The sequence below is a fragment of the Cibotium barometz genome, chromosome 59 (assembly GCF_041138505.1).
Source record: "Cibotium barometz isolate CiBa-2024 chromosome 59, ASM4113850v1, whole genome shotgun sequence".
Taxonomy (NCBI): Eukaryota; Viridiplantae; Streptophyta; class Polypodiopsida; order Cyatheales; family Cibotiaceae; genus Cibotium; species Cibotium barometz.
The window spans coordinates 13,434,837-13,455,233 of NC_141104.1; positions in this window are offsets into that span (position 1 = coordinate 13,434,837).

A 20,397-nucleotide genomic window follows, 5' to 3' on the forward strand; every position below is an offset into this window, starting at 1 on the left:
AAGAGATATTTTTCCATCCAAAAATATCCAAAATCTGAATAAACTCTCTCTAGAATATTTTCTCTCTCTAGGCCAAAACAGGTAGAAACAAGATCTTTTATATTTCTGAAGAGGGATTTGACTACAGGGGAAGATACTGGACATCCTGAGAGGCTGGGGAGGAATCTTACAACTACAGCCCAGGAAATCCACTCATTTGTGGGTCTTTGTTAGGCCGACATCACCCACATGGATAAGTTTTCTACCCTTGAGGTACCTCTTATTACTGACTTGCTCAAGGGCATGAAGACTCGACATCAAAAAATGTCCATCATAGGTAAGGCTCTAGAGGCATTCTAGGCAATGAAGAAAGTTACCTCTTCGTTTCCAGTTTTGAAGTTGGCATCATGGGATGATCCCTTCGAGGTGATTACTGATGCCAGTAACCTTGCAATTGGAGCTGAGCAAGATGGTAGGCAAGTGGCTTATTATAGCCACAAGTTGAATAATGCCAAGAAGAATTATTCAGTCTATGAAAAAGAGTTCTTGGGGGTGATCTGCTCTTAAATATTGTAAGCACTTCCTTTATGGGAGGGACTTCACACTTAAGACAGATCACCAGGCACTTAAATGGTTGCAACATGCCTAGTGCCCAATGGAGTGACATGCAACCCAGATGGAATCAATTGTTCCAACAATTTGGGAGAATGATTGAATACGTCCCGGGTAAGAATAACCCCGTTGTCGATGCTCTTAGTCGCAAGGACACTATTCAAACATTGTAGGAGTCTGTTGTGCTTAAAATTCAAGGAAAAGACTTAGACAGTATGAAGGCATAGTATCCGAATTCGGAAGCGTTTGGGACACAATATCATTTGGCCCTTTGTTCAGAACCAAGCCATTATAGTATACAGGATGGTTGGTTGTTTTTCAAGAACCGTCTTTGTGTACTCAAAGAAAAGCATCAAGTCTTTCTCCACGATGCCCATGTTTCTCTTTTTGGGGGTCATAGGGGTATCAACAATACCCCTATGACCCCCAATAGGGGTATCAACATGGGTATCAACGATGCCCATGTTTCTCTTTTTGGGGGTCATAGGGGTATCAACAATACCTTGGAGAAGTTAGAGAGGTCATTCTATTGGCCTAAGATGTGACGGGATGTCTACCAACATGTCCAATCATTGCTAGATACGTCCAAAAGTAAAAGTTCCTCATATCAAACAGGCCGGGTTGCTTCACCTTTGCCTATTCTAGAGGGACCCTTTCACGACATTGGTATGGACTTCATAGGCCCTCTTACCACCTCAGATGGATCTAGAAATACACAGTGTATGAATATGATAGATTTAGTAAGTTTTGCATGCTCATTCCATGCAAGTAGATAGCCACATCCGAGGACATAGCTCGCTTGCTCATTCGGTTTTGGTACCCCATTGGTGGTTTGCCACAGACTATCACATCAGATGGAGATCCAAAATTTATGTCCCATTTTTGGAGAGAATTGTCTGACAATTTTGGAACTAAGTTGCAGTTGTCCAGCTCATTCCATCCTCAAATAGATGACCAAACAATTTTGGGACTAAGTTGCAATTGTCCAACTCATTCCATCCTCAAATAGATGACCAAACAATTTACAATCAATTGGCCTTTGACGTTCTCAAATCATACTGCCATGACCAGCATACGAAATGGGAATAATATCTTCCTTTTGTTCAAGCAACCCTAAATGATACTCATTCATCGAGTATTGATCGGACATTGTATGAGGTAGCATTTGGTTGCCAATTCCCATCTCTTTTGACGAGATAGGTGTCACCATCTCTTGAGGCCAATAAAACCACCAAGACATTCTTGGAAATCATGGAATCAATTAAAGAGTGCCTTGCCAAGGCTCAGGAAGCATATACCTAGCAAGCCAACAAATCTAGGCGAGATGTCAGCTTTAAGTAAGGGAATTGGGTATATCTCCACATCATGAAACAACGGCTAAAGCAAGTGGGAAAGCGTTCTCCCAAACTATCATTCTGAAGTTTCAAAAGTTAAGTGATGTCTCTTTAAAGTTAAAGTTGCTAGAAAGTTGGACTATGCACGATGTCTTTCATGTTTCTTTAAGTGATTCAAAAGTTAAGTGATTTAAAAGTTAAGTGATGTCTCTTTAAAGTTAAAGTTGCTAGAAAGTTGGACTATGCACGATGTCTTTCATGTTTCTTGGTTGAAGCCATATGTAGGTCCATCATTGCAGGATATATCCGAAGAGCAACAACCAAACATAATAGACAAAACTGAAGTCATAGAGCCAGAGCAAATTCTCCTCCACAGATGGAATCATGGATTTGATCGAAGAATACATCAGTTCTACACGAAGTTTAAAGATCGCAAAACCCATGAAGTAATTTGGTTGGATGAAAAGTTCTTTCAGGAGTATCCCTAGTTGTTGGTGGGACTACTTGGAAGCCTTGAACCTGCCTCCAAGTTAAGCAAGAGGGAATGTCATGTTCACCTTGCACTAGGGTACATAGTGTCACACTGGCATGATCATCAGTGCAGCATTTGTACAGAAGTAGAACCTTTTCAAAGGATTATTTGTCGTGCATTGTGACCCCATTGTGAACTCTCAGTCCAGGGACATTCCATCATGAGCTACATAGGTCAATCTCTAAGCTTTAGAGGTCAGTCAGGTTGTCAATCCTCTTAACCCACTTGGAGAAGGCATCATTCAGGAGCATGTACATGTCAAGCTTAGCTGTAGATGCATGTAAAGCATTGTAAGTGCATTCACATAGAAGGGGGCCAGCCCCAGGGCATCCCATACTTGGGCTAGGCCTTACAAAAGCATCCAAAGGGCTTTGCCAAGCAGTCGGCCCCAGCAGCAGCAGCGGCCGAAAGTTGCGCAACAGCTCGGCCAGCCGACAGGGGATAGAGAACCGACCAGCATTTAATGTTGTTCGACTGGAATTTTGCAGTCATGAAGGTCTTTTCTATAGCTAACTAGACATTGACTATTTGCATTAGCGGAAAGCCTCCTAGGGGCAGCCACAACTGCTGTTTGTGGAGGTATAAAATGCATGGATCATTCCCACAACATTCATTCAAGTATTCAATAGTGAACAACAACAGATTCAACATTCCAACTCATCTCCAGGAAACAAGGAAGATACTCTTCACTTTCACCCAGTCCTTCAGCTATTTGGACTTGCATCAGTGGGGCCAAGAAGAGTCTTCAGCTATTTGGACTTGCATCAGTGGGGCCAAGGAGAGTCTTCAGCAAAGCCTTGGGATAGTTGGATACTCCGCCGATGTCTGTTCTTCCTCGTCCTTGCGTTGGGCATTCATATCATTGTAACTAGCATTGTATATCATTTCTCCAAAGAATAATATAAGGAAATACTCGTGCTTGCAAGGGGGCCTTTTAATGGGTATTGGGACCCAATACTGTGTCGTCTTCTACATTCTTATTTTCTTCTCTCTCTCTCTCTCTCTCTCTCTCTCTCTCTCTCTCTCTCTCTCTCTCTCTCTCTCTACTCTCTAAAGTTGATGCTAAAGGTTCTCACCACATAAAGATATAAAGAAGGCCCTATTGTGCGTTACCACACGATTAACCTCAATGCATGTAACATTCTCACCACACGATTAACCTCAATGCATGTAACATTCTCACCACATAAAGTTTTTGCATTACCATGAACAACCTCAGTGCATGTAGCACCCCATAATAAGCTACCCTCAACTAGCATGTACCTTGTTGTGCAACAGACCCTCTTGGTGGACACCCCATGGCTTGTAGGCCTTGACTAGCCACCTTGGGTTAGCCCTCTTCTAGGCTGGAATATCATGGCCGCCTTAGGGCTGGGGTCAAACCACCTTTATGGCTGGCTAGCTTTTAGGGCTAGGGTCAAACCACCTTTATGGCTGGCTAGCTTTTATGCACGCAAACCTGTCTTATTGGATTGCCCCTTTTTATTTGCACGTCATAGCCCACATACGCTTAGCACAGTTACTTTTCCTCTCTACCATCACACAAGGGCAAAATCAGGTTGTGTAAGGGGATGCTTAAGACTGTTATGGCTTCCCTCCACAACGGGTGTCTTTAGCCAGCATACAAAAGGTGCTTTTTTCTCCCTTTATGTGACACATCCATGTAAGGTCTCATGGCTTTCTGCCAAATTCAATCTATTGGAGGGTACTATCTTGTACCAATCTAGACCTCATTTTGCTAGTGCCCTTAGCCCATGTGTGGTCTCCATGCCATAACTAAGCCTTAACCCTAATCTTGGTAGTTGCATTCCGATCCGTACAGTATGGAGCCATACGATCCATATGTCATACATAACACGAGATGTGGCTCATGTTTTTTCCTATCCCAAAAAACGTTGCTGTCTTAAAGCCATAAGGTTTCGCGCAAGCTTTTTTCACTTTCTCTTGTTTTCTGTGCTATTGTGTTGCCCGCACCTCCACTTGTTGCCCTACTTGCTATTGTCGTACCTACTCTAAGGCATAGGTCTCTCTCTCTCTCTCTCTCTCTCTCTCTCTCTCTCTCTCTCTCTCTCTCTCTCTCTCTCTCTCTCTCTCTGTAAATCCTTAATTAAATTAATTTTAATGCTATTGGTTGCTCCAATTTAAATCCCCCTAATTTAAACTCCATTAAAAAAAATTTCCCTCAATTTCATTAATTTTCTAATTCTCCAAATTTGTTATTCCTTTCTTTTTTTTTCCCTGAATGCCCAAAATTCCCCAAATCTCAAGAAACTTCTCCCAATCCCTCTAATTTTTTATCTTTTCCCTAATTTTGATTTTCTAGTTTTATCATTTCTCCCGATTTCCAAATTGAGCTTGGCTATTTTTTAATTGCATTTTTTAAAATTCAGCCCATAATGTGGCTTCTAATGTTGATTCTTGTAAATTTCATCTTATCCAAGATGCCAAAGGCACGAAATCCTTACTGGATTGCACATACCATCATCCTTAACACCACATTATCAACAGGTTCAAGCACCTGTCACTGCAAGTGCCATATTGTCTGTTGTAGCAGTCTAACTTAATCACGCGGGTCATTTGCCACATGTCAAGGATGGGGGGCAAGAGAAGTTGTGGGTGCCTAAATATTTCGCATCATGAGATAGCCAATGCTATTATTAGGGAGAACCCCAAGGAGTTCCCACATAGCAGAGAGATTCATATCACTATCATTGTTGATGATGATGTGTTGTTGGATCCTTTACTTATAGATGCAGCATCTAGCAGGAAGAGGGCTAGGGGTTTTAAGGATGAGCAAGTGCCAGCTTCTTCTACACCTATTGGACAACCTCCTAGACAATGTAACATTGATTCCTCCTTCCACTCCATGTCTTGAATCAAGGGGAAATAGCGTAGAGAAGAGATTAAGATAAAGCGTAGTCTCATTGAGTACAATCTCTCTTTCAATGTGCTACATGCGGATCAAGAGAAGAGGATGATTACTATAGGCAATGTGTATGGATGGATCGGTGGATAGGTTTAGAGTACGACGAGATGAGAACCACCATGTTGAAGGAAGAGAACAAGAGGATTGAGTATCCTCTACAACGTAACAGTGAGTCATGAAAAACGACAACGAGTCATGAGTTGTCGTTTTGTAACATGCTGTCTTGATTTTTCACTAGTCCTAAATATTGATCAATTTTACACTCTTTTAGAGACATTGAAGAGAAATGTTTTTAGAAATTTTGTAAAATAAGAATTATTTTAAATTTCTTTTAAAAAATGTACATATTGCTAATTTAAAGGTGAAAAAGTTTTCACTTTTCATGTCAAATAACAAAATGGAAAAAAACAAAGTCAATACAAGATCTAATATTATTTAAAACTACTAATAATTCACGCATGTCTATGTAATGTATAATACATTATTTACGTAGAATTACAAAAATGTAATTTTTCTTCTCGAAAAATTTAACTAACTTCATCCCAATTATTGCACCTCATCCAACCATTTAACTAGAGCATATATTTGATATTAAGATAAGTAGGTATATGGAGTCCATGGCCATAAAAGAGGCTTATTGAAAGAAACAATTTCTCTAGATTCAGATAGAAAACCAACGATCTAAATGGTTAAATTTTAGATGGTAGTGAGTGCTACAATTTATTAGTTTACTTTATTTTGATCTAACAGTTCGATTTAGAGTTATCATCTTTGCAAAAACCCAATTTTTAGTTTATAATAGTTAGATTTTGAGCAATGAAATTGACAATAGTTGTCGTTTTGAAAAATTGATGAAAATTTGGATTCCAAAATCCACTCTGTTACTAAAATAGATTCTAGAATCCAAAATTTCAGACACACTGATGTTTTTATCATGAGAGTAAAATTTTCATCCGCCAAAAAAAGAGAAATTTGATCCATAATGAACGAAAATTTCACTTTTATATTGGATGAAAAATTTAGTCCATCACCCAAAAAAATTCCGTCAAAAAATTTCATCTCAATGGAAAAAATTCTATCAAAAATTTTCGTTGATGGAAAAAAATTCCGTCAAAAAATTTATGTGAGCGGAAAAAATTCGTCGACGGAAAAAAATTTTGTCGATTTTTTTGTCGACCAGCCTACAAAACATTTGAGCCTTACTTACATGATTTTATGAGGGTATTTGTGGATGATTTTTCAGTTTTTGGAAAGAAGGATTTGCATTTGCAGCATCTGAAGTTGTGTTTTGAAAGATGTAGAAAGTTCAGGATGTCCCTCAACCCCTATAAGAGTGTTTTTGCTATCAGGAGTGGAATTTTGTTGGGACATGTTGTGTCCAAAGAGGGGATGTCTATTGATGAAAAGAAAATTGAAGTTATCAAGGCAGCTAAAGTTCCAGAGAATGTGAAGGAAGTGAGTAGGTTTGTTGGACAGGTAAAATGGCATGCCAGGTACATTAGATATTTGGCTAATGTTTGTATGCCTCTTACTCATTTAACAAAGAAGAATGTGCCATTTGTTTGGGGTGAACCTCAGGAGAAGTCATTTCAAATGTTAAAGAAAATGTTATCAGCGGCTCCAGTATTACAACCTCCAGATTGGACTTTACCTTTTCATGTGTTTGTTGATGCATCGGATATGGCTATAGGAGCTATTCTTGAAAGATCCCTGCCCCCTCCGCGCAACGGATTCAGGGGTACTAGCAGTGGAAGTAGCACTCCTTGCATAGGGGGGCAGGATCCCTCACTCGGGGCCTCGCCCATGGATATCCGGACAAGAGACTAATCCCTTGGTTCTTCAAAAACCGAGCCCAGAAAAACTTCCCTCGCCCAGAAAGCACGGGCGATTCCTCCAAGATATTTTTACTTTAATGTAGTCAGGGTCATTACTGACCAAACTGATCCGACCAAACCTGTGAGTCTCTTGGTCATATCAAGGAAGAAACTTGCACTTCGATCATAGAAACCAACACTTTTTCCCCCATCGAGAGGCACAGTCGTTGATTCTTTTTCCATAGAACAATTACTATCCGAGATTTACTTCATCTATCGTAGTATAACATAATTGAGTCTCATTTTACAGATCCATCAGTCCAGCCTAACCCCATCCAATCCCATGGGTTAGCTAATTGCCCAACCATTGTAGTGATGGGATCCAATTAGGAATTTGGTTAGGTTTTATCCCGGGTACCAGGGAAAAGAGTTCCCAGGCCCCCTAGCCAGATATTCATGAATGCCAGTCACACCACTTACACACCCAATATGAAATCGCCTTTTTCACAAATTCAGCTATCTTTAAAACAATCATTTAATGAAATCATAGTGTCACTGATCATAATCCTCCAAAATATCCGGTTGAATCCTAATTTCCAATCATTCCTTCATCGGTGTACCTATGGCATCATTGGCAACTAGAACGCTCACCACCTATCCCTCAAGGGCCTTTTCGATAGTTCCTAGCTCATAGTACCCGACAATATAATCACTTATAAAAATCAAGATGGAATCTCTCTTGAAGATCAGCAAGATCAACCAACAGCTCCATATAAAAGAGCCATGGACTCATCCGTTGAGGACCAACAAGGTCAATCAACCACATCCATGCCCGGTTTCAGAAAACAACTCTTACTCCTTTTTCCAATATCTTCCCCGATGCACGTGTGGGTATCTTCGGTGACCTAGAGCCCGAGCACCATATGGTCAGCACTCTCTAGGATCCTTCGCAGGTTACCTACTAGCGCTTCACTCATAGGTCGCTTCCTTGGTCCCTCATCCACCGTACCGGAAGCTCGCCATTTAAATCGAACCGAGGCTGGTCAAGACCTCAGTCGAACTTGCTACGCGAGACGTCCTCCGTTGACTCTCCGTCAGCTGTTGCAACTTTATCAGATTAGGTCTCCACGACCTCATTCACAAGACGGTCAAAATGCTTCTCTAGCATTCTTGACATAAAACAATCATTTAAAAACAGGTCATAAATACAGTTTCTATAATGAACTCTCGTCTTTCACATTGTTTTAATCCATATCCAATTCATATGTATTCCTATTCTTATCCAATCACATCATTTTTCATCTCATCACATCTTTCCTCATTTACCCTCATCACATCTCATCCATTCACATCCCATATCATTCATTTACATCTGATTCATATGAACATCACATCTCATTCACTCACATCCGGATTCACATCACATTACATCTCATCCCTTCACTCACATCGACATCACATCCTTTCATATACACATCCACATCCATTCTTTCACATACACATCCATATCCATTCTTCGACATACACATCCACATCCATACATACACATCCATATCCATTCTTCCACATACACATCCACATTCATACTTCCACATACACATCCATGTCCATTCTCATTACATCACATCTTATCACATTCTATTTTTATCTTATCACATCCTATCACATCCCATACACATCTTATCGTCGCATCCTATTTTCATCTTATCGCATCCATTCACATGCTATTCCCATTTAATAGCTTTTTCTAGGTTGATCCCAATAATGGGACTTTTTCTAAATTTTTGCCAATTGCTTGGCCCAATTAAAGGTTCTTTTTCTCGACGATTAGTTCCATATTCATTCTCAATTTCTCAAATGAATCATATTCAATATTCCTCTTTTGGAATAGAAGAATTCATGGGATTTACAGAAAATCAATTCTACCCATATTTCCACTTTTGATAAGTAATCATAAATTGAATTATACTAAAATTTCCTCTTCTTCCCATTTAATTTCTTGGATCTCAAATACCATGGGAATTCCTCTTTTTGCATTTAATTAATTGCATTCCAATTTCATGGGTATTCCTCTTTTATCATCAACTATTTCTCATAAAGTAATTTCATCTAAAATAAAATACCCATAAATTCAATATGCTAGGAATTTCTCTTCATAGATAAAATAAATTTATATTAATTTTATTTTTGAATTTAATTAAAATATTCATTAATTCCAATATGCTAGGAATTTCTCTTTTCCCATCTAAATGATGGAATTCCAAATGTCCTAGGAATTCCTCTTTTAAAATTTAAATATTTCTCATAGATAAAATAAATTTATCTAAATTTTATCTTTGAATTTAATTAAAATACTCATTAATTCCAATATGCTAGGAATTTCTCTTTTCCCATCTAAATGATGGAATTCCAAATGTCATAGGAATTCCTCTTTTAACATTTAAATATTTCTCATAGAAAAAATAAATTTATCTAAATTTCATCTTTGAATTTAATTAAAATACTCATTCATTTCAATATGCTAGGAATTTCTCTTTTCCCATCTAAATGATGGAATTCCAAATGTCATAGGAATTCCTCTTTTAACATAAAAAATGATTTGCTAGAAATTCCTCTTTGCATAAACATAAAAAATCAAATTCTCCATGATTATAATGAGAATAAGTCAATTAATCTAGGATGATTAATCCTAGAATATGGTAGGAAGTCCTCTTTTCATATTATGAATGAAAATGATTTATGTGTTAATTTTTTCAAAAATTTTACCATAGCTTCGCTGCTATTATTGAAAATTCTCAAATAATTTGAAAGCATAAAGTTTAGTAATATCCCTATGATTAGAATAACCATTAATTGGATCAATATCCAATTATGGGCTTGATTCTTAATTTTTTCATAAATTAAATAGCATAAAAGCATTAAAAAGCCACTTAATTGGCCTCAATTTGACAAGCATAGAAATTACTTTTAGATTAGAGAATTGCTTCGAGTAGCTTCATTTGAATATAGAATAGTGTTAACAATCTAAAATGGGATTGATCATGGTGATAGATAATGATTAAGCAACATAATTAAGGTGGATTAAACCACACTAAGAACTCCATAAGAGAGAGAGAGAGAGAGAGAGAGAGAGAGAGAGAGAGATTGCACACTCAACACTTGATCTCTATTCTATTGCATATCACAATGAACCATACAATGATATAGGCCCTCTAGCCTTATCCCACTTTACACATCATCATCCATGTGGCACTTCCTTTTCCACTCTTTTGGTCAACACTCACACACCATTCAATATGACATGTGGCATTCCTATCTCACCACAATATCTTGTACCTCTAGGGTGCTTTCCCACATACACACAACACCATGATTACATCTCTCAACACCCCCTCTTAATTGACGTGTTCCACAAATCACCCATTATCCATCACCCATATCAATGTAGCATTGCAGAAACGCAATCGCTACCTCTCAACACTCCCCCTCAATGATACATTGGAGTGTCCATCAACCAATCATGTGTGCGCGTGTCTACCATATTTAGACACCAAGTCCATTTTGAGCCGACTCGCTCACAACAGAACCACTAAGTCCGATTTGAACATAGAAGTTCGGGTGGGAACCAACCCATGCGCATGCACCTCACATGTGCATCGCTCATGCACACATCACAATAACCATTTTGAGCTTCTAGGTGAGCTTGAGCAGGGCGACCGTCATACCATGGGTGATTACAAAAAAAATCCTCGTTTTGAGCACGTAGGCTCGGGTACGGTTACCCATCTCATAATCATGGGTGAGAATAAAAATTATAAGGTGTTTTGTGTGTGAATTCTCAAGAGCATGTGAAATGGCCTCTTGTCAATACAAGGGAGTGTGTGTGAGGATACCCTTAAAATTTATAAGGGTCTAAAAAGTTAAACAAAAAATAATCCAAAATTCTATTTTGTAACATGCCACCCAACTATGTGCATTGCTGAAAGTTTGCAGCTTTTAGCACCTGCCACACACCAACCTCCACATATGAGCATTAATTATTTTGTCATCATCTCCAAACGGCACCAAGTTGTTTTTGAAACTTACTACAGGCTTCGTCTTCTTTGTGTTGTAATCCATAGTAGATAAACGCAAGCTATCGGAGCCTTCTTTTTCCCTGCCCTCTCCTAGCAGACATAGGCGACTCCTCCAAGATATTTTATTCTAATGTAGTCAAGGTCATCACTAACCAAACTGATCCGACCAAACCCATAAGTCTCATGTTCAGATCAAGGAAGAGTCTTGAACTTGGATCATAGAGTCCAACGCTTTTTTCCTCATCAAGAGTCACAGCCATTGATTCGTTTCCATAGACCAAGTGTTATCTAGGATTTACTTCGACTATCGTAACTTAATAGAATTGAGTCTCATTTTAGGGGTCCATCAGTCCAGCCTAACCCCATCCAATCCCATGGGTTAGCCAAGCGCCCAACCACTGTAGTGATAGGATCCATTTAGAAATTTGGTTATGTTTTGCCCCGGGTACCAAGGAAAAGCGCCGGCGCTTCAAGCAAAGTTCAAGATAGTCACACCACTTACACACCTAATATGAAATTGCCTATTTCACAGATTCAGTTGTCTTTAAAACAATCTTTAATGAAACCATAGTATCACTGATCATAATCCTCCAAAATATCCAGCTTGAATTCTAATTTCTAATCCTTCCTTCATCGGTGTACCTATGGCATCATTGGCAACCAAAACGCTCACCACCTATTCACTGAGGGTTTTCAATAGTTCCTAGCTCATAGTACCTGGCAATATGATCGCTGCATAAGAAAATCTATATGGACTCTCCATTGAAGATCAGCAAGATCAACCAACAGATCCATATAAAAGAGCCATGGACTTATCCATTAAGGACCATCAAGGACAACCAACCAGATCCATGCCCGAGTTCAGAAAACAACTCTAACACCTTGTTCCATTTTTTTTCCCCGACGCACGCGTGGGTATCTTCGGCGACCTAAAGCCCAAGCACCGTAAGCACCCTCTAGGCTCCTTCGCAGGTCACCTAGTGCTTCACTCATAGGTTGCTTCCTTGGTCCCTCATCCACCGTACTAGAAGCTCACCATTTAAATCAAACTGAGGCTGGTCAAGACCTCGGCCGACCTTCTATGCGAGATGTCCTCCATTGACTCTCCGTTAGCTGTTGTAACTTTATCACTTAGGTCTCCACGACCTCATTCACAAGATGGTCAAAATGCTTCCCTAAAATTATTGGCAGAAAACAGTCATTTAAAAAAACAAGTTTCATAAATATAGTTTCTAATGAACTCTCATCTTTCCACATTGTTCCACATCATTTCTCGTTATTCCACATTCTTCTACATCAATTCACATTGCTTATTCCACATCCAATCATATGTATTCTCATCATCCTTCATCCGTTCTCATCCAATCACATCATATTACATCTCATCACATCTATCCTCATCACATCACATCACAACATATCCACATTGCATCTCATCCATTCATATCAGATCACATCACATCCATCTACATTCACTCATATCCACATCACATCCATATATCATCACATCATGTTCACATCTATTTACATTACTTCACATCCATTCACATCTACCCAAGTCCACATCACATCACATCTCATCTATCCACATCATACCTCTTCCATTCATATCTAATCACATCCATCACACCCATTCACATCCCACATTCATATCTAATCACATCCATTCACATCCATCACACCCATTCACATCCCACATTCATTCACATGCATATCTATCACATCACATCTCATTCTCATCCATTTACATCACATCACATCCTTTCACATATCATCACATCTCATTCTCATCCATTTACATCACATCACATCCTTTCACATATCGTTACATCTTATTCACATTCACATCCACATCCATATCCATTTACATCACATCTCATCCACATCTTATCACATCCACATCCACATCCACATCCACATCCACATCCATTTACATCACATCACATCTCTCCAACATCTCATCACATCCACATCCACATCCATTTACATCACATCACATCTCATCCACATTTCATCACATCCACGTCCATTTACATCACATCACATCTCATCACTTCCACATCCACATCCATTTACATCACATCACATCTCATCCACATCTCATCACTTCCATATCCACATCCATTTACATCACATCACATCTCATCACATCCACATCCACATCCAATCACATCTCATTCACATCCACTCACATTTTATCACATTGCATTCACATCTTATCACATCGCATTCACATCTTATTCACATTTAGTACCGTTTTTTACTTTCGATACCGATAGGACTTTTCTAAGTTTCTGCCAATTGCTTAGCCTAGTTAAAGGTTCTTTTTCTCGATGGATATTTTCATATTCTTTCTCAAATTTCTCAAGTGAAATATATTCAATATTTTTCTTTTGAGTAAAAGATTCATGGAATTTACAAAAATCAATTCTACCCATATTTTTCAATAAAATTAATAATGCTCAAAATTTCACTTTTGATAAATACTCATAATTTGAATTATGCCAAAAATCCCTCTTTTACCATTTAATTACTTGGATCTCAAATATCATGGGAATTTCTCTTTTTGCATAAAAATAAATTTACCAAAATCCCTCTTTTACCATTTAATTACTTGGATCTCAAATATCATGGGAATTCCTCTTTTTATATTAAAAAAAAATTACCAAAATTTACTCTTTTCTTATAATAAATTAATTATGAATAATTACAAAAAAAATTATTTCTCATGAATATGATGAAAATCATTCTTTTTGCATAGGATTTTTCGCATAGGATGCCCAATCCTAGAATATGGTAGGAAGTCCCCTTTTAGCATTATGCATAAAAATAAGATATGTATTATTTTCTGAAAATTTTGCCATAGCTTCGCTGCTATTACTGATAATTCTTAAAAAAAATCTAAAGAATAAAAGCTTGTAATGAAAATATGATAGTAGTTCCTCTTTTATGCTTAAAATTAAACTATAAATTTAAATCATAATTTTAACCATAATCATAAACTTAATTATGATTATCCCACTAGATTAAGCTCATTCCATTATTTCTCTTTTTCCAAATTGATAGGATAATCTATTTCTCATTTAGAATCAATCAAAGTAGTTTCTAACTACTTATAAATAAAATAAAAGAAATAACCGTTATTTTGTTAACACAAAATCATAAAGATACTATTTTCTTAATCTCTAGCTTAACAAGCCTAGAGTTTAGCTTTGAATTAAGAGCATATCATTGAGAAGCATCCTTTTTGAAGGGATTTAGCCATAAAGATGGCTATTCTTTTAGAGAGAGAGATTTACTTAAAGAAAGCATTACAAATAAGCATAAAGACTAACTTTCTCTTAATTAAGCATTAATACTTTAAGGGAAAGCTTGATTTGAATTAAAACAATTATTTAGAAAGCTTCTCAAGCTTGAGAGGGGTTGAGAAGAAGAAAGTTATTGAGGAAATTGGAAAAAACCCATAAATTTTGATTTTACCTCCAAGTTTGGCTTGATTCTCTAATTGCAGTGAAGCCCCCGACCAATCAATTGGTCCACCAAGAGGAGAAGAGCAACTCCAAGAGTTGTTGTAGCGAGAGAGAGCTCCAAGCTCCCAAGAGAGAGGAAAATTTGAAGGATAATAGAAAATATAATTATTTTAATATAATACTGGCATAGTATAGCTCCAATATTCAATTACAAATGACTGAGGTTCTATTTATAGGTGAGGGAGGCCACTAACCAAGTCCAAGTGGGTTCTAGAATTTTCCAAGTTTAGTTTGACTCAATTTGGACAAGATTTGGACCAGTTTGGCTCCCTTTTTGATTTGGTTTGATCCAGGAGAGAGGAGAGATAAAAATATCACAATTTTCTTGAATTAAAAACCCTTCCACACATGTGAAAGAGGTGCCTACCTCAAGAGTCCCCATTTCCTTACCAAGGTGTCAAAAATGCATTCATTATTCTAAAATATCTCATTTTTTTAGTAATATCTCATTTTTTTAGTAATATCTCATAATTTTTAACTAATAAACCTTGTACTCAGTCAACTCTTCATCTTATGTGAGCATTTACTCATTTTTGGGTATTTTCTTTTATTCTTTGGATTTATCTCATCCCAACACTTGGATTAATCCAATTGGCCGATTGGAACCTTAATTGGACCATAATCCAAAAATTTCTGAAAATGTAGACCCTTAGGCTAAGGTCCCTTATACTATTTTCAATTAATTCCTAATGCACATTAGAAAGTTCATTTTGAACTTCTGTTTCAAGGGAAACCATTTTAGACACTAGGAGGACTTTTATATCCAAAGATATCTCAATTTTGGATTATCTCTCTCTAGACATTTTCTCTCTCTAGGCCAAAACAAGGTAAAACAAGATCTTTCTTTTATTTCAGAGAGGGGAATAATTACAAGAATAGAAGGGGAGGTTCTTACACCTTTACACCTCAAAAGTTGGAGGGAGGAATCTTACATCCTACCCCACTTAAAAAAACACAAGATGTCCTCATCTCGCAAATGGAGTATAATCTCTTCAATCACTTCTAGCGTTACTACCCTGGAAGTGGACGGCCAATTTGGGAACATCTCTCTTTGACTTCCCCTATTCTGAAGCGGAGGTCTTACATTAATTTGGATTGAAACTGAGGGTTGGTTAGAGGGTCTACCTCTAGGATTTCCCCGATTTTGACGGAAAGGAACCTGATTACTTTGGAAGGAAGGAGCTGGAGTTTGGAATCTTGGTCCCTGACTTCCTTGCCCTGCAAACCTTGATCCAAAAGGAGTTGGGCAGTCCATACTTCAATGTCCAAATCCTTGACAGTTATAGCATTTCACTTCTTTGTTCAAGGGTGGAACTTCTGAAGTTGAATTCCAGGGGATTGAGTTCTAGGAAAAGGACCTTTCTTCCCATTCTGGAACTTCCCATATCCTGAGATTGACCTTGTTGTCTCTTAGGCAGTGGAAAGTTGGAATCACCTTTGGAAGCTAGAAATCTTTTGAAAGATGATGGTGCTGGCTTTGGCAGGACCTTGACATCAAAGGTCTTCGCCATCCGCACTGCTTCAGCCATGGGGTTGACATTCTTTGCTAGTACATTCAAAGGTTCATTCAGTCTCCCCAAATGAACCTGGCCATCAGTTGTTCTTCATCCAGCGGTGGCAGAGTACTTGAGGAGGAGAGCGAACGCTTGGTGATACACTTCAATAGTTATGCTCCCCTCCTCAGTTAATTCTAAGAATTCATTCATCTTGGTTTCCAAAAAGCCGAGAGGACAGAATCTCTTCCTTAGGTAAATCTTGAGATCATTCCATGTCTGGGTGTTCCGATCCAGACGATTTCTCTCGCAGTGGTTTCTCCATGCCACTCTGGCTGTTTCCACTATCTTCAGCCTTGCAAGAGCCATTTTACTCTTTTCATTTTACCCAATGAAATCAAAGTATTCTTCCATTGCTTCGATCCACTTCTCCACAGTCTCACCCAAGTTTTCCCCTTCACCCTTGAAAGGTCCAGGCTGCGATGATCTATGAAGAGTTTTACGAACATCCGAGTTGAGCTCTTCCTCATCGAGTTGGGGATTAACATTCCTACCATGACGACCTTGATCCATGATCCTATCAATACGAAAATTCTTGTTAAGTCCCTTTTTCCCATATTAACCAAGACGCTCAGGGAAAAGATCACTTTCTTTATAATTCAAATCCGACTTTAGATCCAACTGATTCTAGGGTTCTTTAGATTGGTCAGCCTCCCACAGAATCCTGGGATAAAAATCCCTTCTACAAGAAGAACATACAGAACTCATTATCAGAGAATAATTCATTCATATTCTTAACACAATAATGGTCCATCATACCAGAAATTCCATCTGAACATTCCTCACGAAAAATTTCAATTATGCAAATTCTCAATTTGTCATTCCTTAATTAGATCCACTGGGTCAAAGGTCAAACAACAACAATCTGTCAGCACAATCCACTAATCTCATAGTGATTTGCTGAAGTCATAATCATCTTCCAATTACTAACATCATCACTAGGATTCGTCCCATTCATCCTCATTGTGGCTTTATTCAACTTATCTTCTTTTTCAACCAGAATTTAGAAATCATCATCTTTCAATCAAAATCCAAATCAATTAATTAATTCTCAACCATAATTCAAAAATCATATCAACCAGCATTCAAATTCATCCTCCGGATAGCATTTTTGCTTATAACTTCAAGGTCTTAGATTTACTCGTATAGAGCTGCAGATATACCCACGCTATATACGGGTAGTCATGGTCCTTGGATCTATAGGGTAAATACCATCATATCTAGGCCTCAAGAAAGTTAGGGATTCCATACAACTGCGGTACTTCCATCTAAAGACCCAATTTCCAATTTATGAATCTTTATTCTAGATATCAATTTGTATGCATTTCGTCACACAATTACAATCTTTTACTGGTACTTCATAAATTTTTGACATTTCTTGCTTCTCGGTTGATCCACTTTAGCCAATTCGCTCTCATACTAGTAGCTGAAAGATCCCTGCCCCCTCTGCGCAACAAATTCCGAGGTGCTAGCATAGCGGAAGTAGCACTTCTTGCGCAGGGCAGAACCTCTCACTCGGGGCCTTGCCCACGGATATCCGGATAAGAGACTAATCCCTTGGTTCTTCCAAAACAGAACCCGGAAAAACTTCCCTCTCTCAGCAGACATAGGTGATTCCTCCAAGATATTTTATTCTAGCGTAGTCAAGGTCATCACTAACTAAACTGATTCGACCGAACCCGTAAGTCTCATGGTCAGATCAAGGAAGAGTCTTGCACTTGGATCATAGATTCCAATGCTTTTTTCCTCATCAAGAGGCACAGTCGTTGATTCTTTTCCATAGAACAAGGGTTATCCGATATTTACTTCAACTGTCATAACTTAACAGAATTGAGTCTCATTTTAGGAACCCCATCCAATCCCATGGGTTAGCCAACCACCCAACCACTGTAGTGATAGGATCCGTTTAGAAATTTGGATTTAGTTTAAGCGTTGTATTTCTGCATCTCTACAAACACAGCCTCAAATAATAGATGTGCTTTGCCTTATCTCCAGATACACTAAAGTCATCCACAAAATCTTTCAGGAAGTCAGTTAGGTAATCATAGAAAATCTCTTGCACCATTCTTTGGAAAGTAGTTCGTGCATTTTTCAGGCCAAACATCATGACAGTCGCCCACGAAGACACCCCACTCCATGATGAAAGTTGTGTCTTCAGGCACCATTTTCACCTAGCTATACCCACTGAATCCATCCAAAAATGAGTAAATTTCCTTCCCAGCTACCTCATCTAACAAGGAGTCGGAAGTGGAAAGGGGTCCAAGGTGGTTGCGACATTCAACTTGTGGTAATCCACACAGATTATGATCTTCATGTTCTTTTTGGGCACTACCACAATTGGGTATATCCAAGAAGATTTCTTTAATGGCACAATGAATCCTACTCTTAGTAGTCTACCGATTTCTTCTTTGACTTACTTGGCATAGTTAGGGTTCATTCTGTACCTCTGTTGGTCCAACTAGTATGGCTCCTACTCTTAAATTAATGTTGTGCTAGAAGAATCTGGGGTCAATGCCCTCCATGTCCTCATATGGCTAAGCAAAGACATCTTGGTACTCCTTCAGTAAGGACACCAACTCTTGCTTGAATTCTTCTTCCAGTTCCAAACTAATCTTCGTTGGCTTTTGTTCTTTTTCAATTCCCAGATTCACCTCTTGTAGTCTGTCTGGGCTTACTTTTGTGGAATTTCCCTTTTGGTTCTCTTGTTTCTTTTTTGCACCCAATCACGGATCTCTTGCATTTATTCCTTTTGCTCTAGATTTCGGACCCATTCAACCTCTTCTGAGGCTTTCTCCTGCATGGTTTTGCTTAGTTTGGTTCTCCTTGAGCCCTCTGGTTTTGCAAAATTTGATTCTTTTTCCTTTAATTGCTTCTTCCACTTTTCCATCTTTTGCTTCCACATAGTGCCCCATTACTTTTTCATCTATAACATGTACAAGGGCACCAAGTCGGGATGCTCTCGGAGTATTATGTTCTCTTCATCGTCATCAAAGCCTTCTGACATATTGAATGTTTATGCACATGAACTGGCCTTTGAGAGAAGGTGTTATTGATCCCTTGATATCAGAAAGATCAATATGAACTTTACGTTCCCCTTTCTGTTAGAGATTCTATTTCTTCCCCAATCCTGCTTGACTTTGCCATGTCTTAACTAGGGCCTTTCCAATAATACTTAGTAAGACCCAGTGTCATTTTTAGTGGTTATGATCACCAAGTTGACCTTGAAGTCTACTTGTTTGATTTTCATTTGGACATTTTTTATGATCCCTTTAGGAACCACCACTCTATTATCTGCCATTCTTATGTGAATGCAATGGGATCCCATCTGAGTCCCAATCCCACTAAAGTCTCCTCTCAATGATGACATTTACTCTGGATCCACCATCTAGTACTACATCATTGATGAGCACATTGTTCAGTTGGACTGGCCACTTCATCATCTCTAGATGCTGGGGGTTCTTCAGCTTGCATTCTACTGCATTTTGGGGTTTCGTCTTCTTCTAAGTGCTTCAATTCTTTGCTTTGTCCTTCAATGCCTGTCCCCACCATTACGACTTTGGCATTTTTCATTGTTGTGTCTTGTACATGTCTTGTGCTGATTTTTGCTTCCTTCTGGGTAATCTATGATGACATCGTATGACCCACCCTCTTTCTGCTTGCCTTTCCTTCTTTCTATTTCCTTGGTGGTTTGGATTCTCACTTTCTCTTGCTGTTCCCAGTCCACAACTACTTTCTTCCGGGCTTGGGATCAGTCCTGATTATCTAGTGGAGTTAATACTACACCAAATTCATTAGCTTTAGCCCATGTGACTACAAAGATGTCTTGAACCTCCAAATGTATGTCAACCAGCTGCATCATTTTGGCACTTAGTGGATTTTCTTTGAGCTGCATCAATTTTGTATGTCCTTCTTCATCGTGCTTTTTCTTCATGGCACATTCCACCTTGGTGTGCCTAGGCTATTGGCAATAGTAGAGCATGTGAAGGTGGTAGAACCACCAGCATGTCCTTGGCTTCTTCTTGAGTAATTTCCATGGCCTCT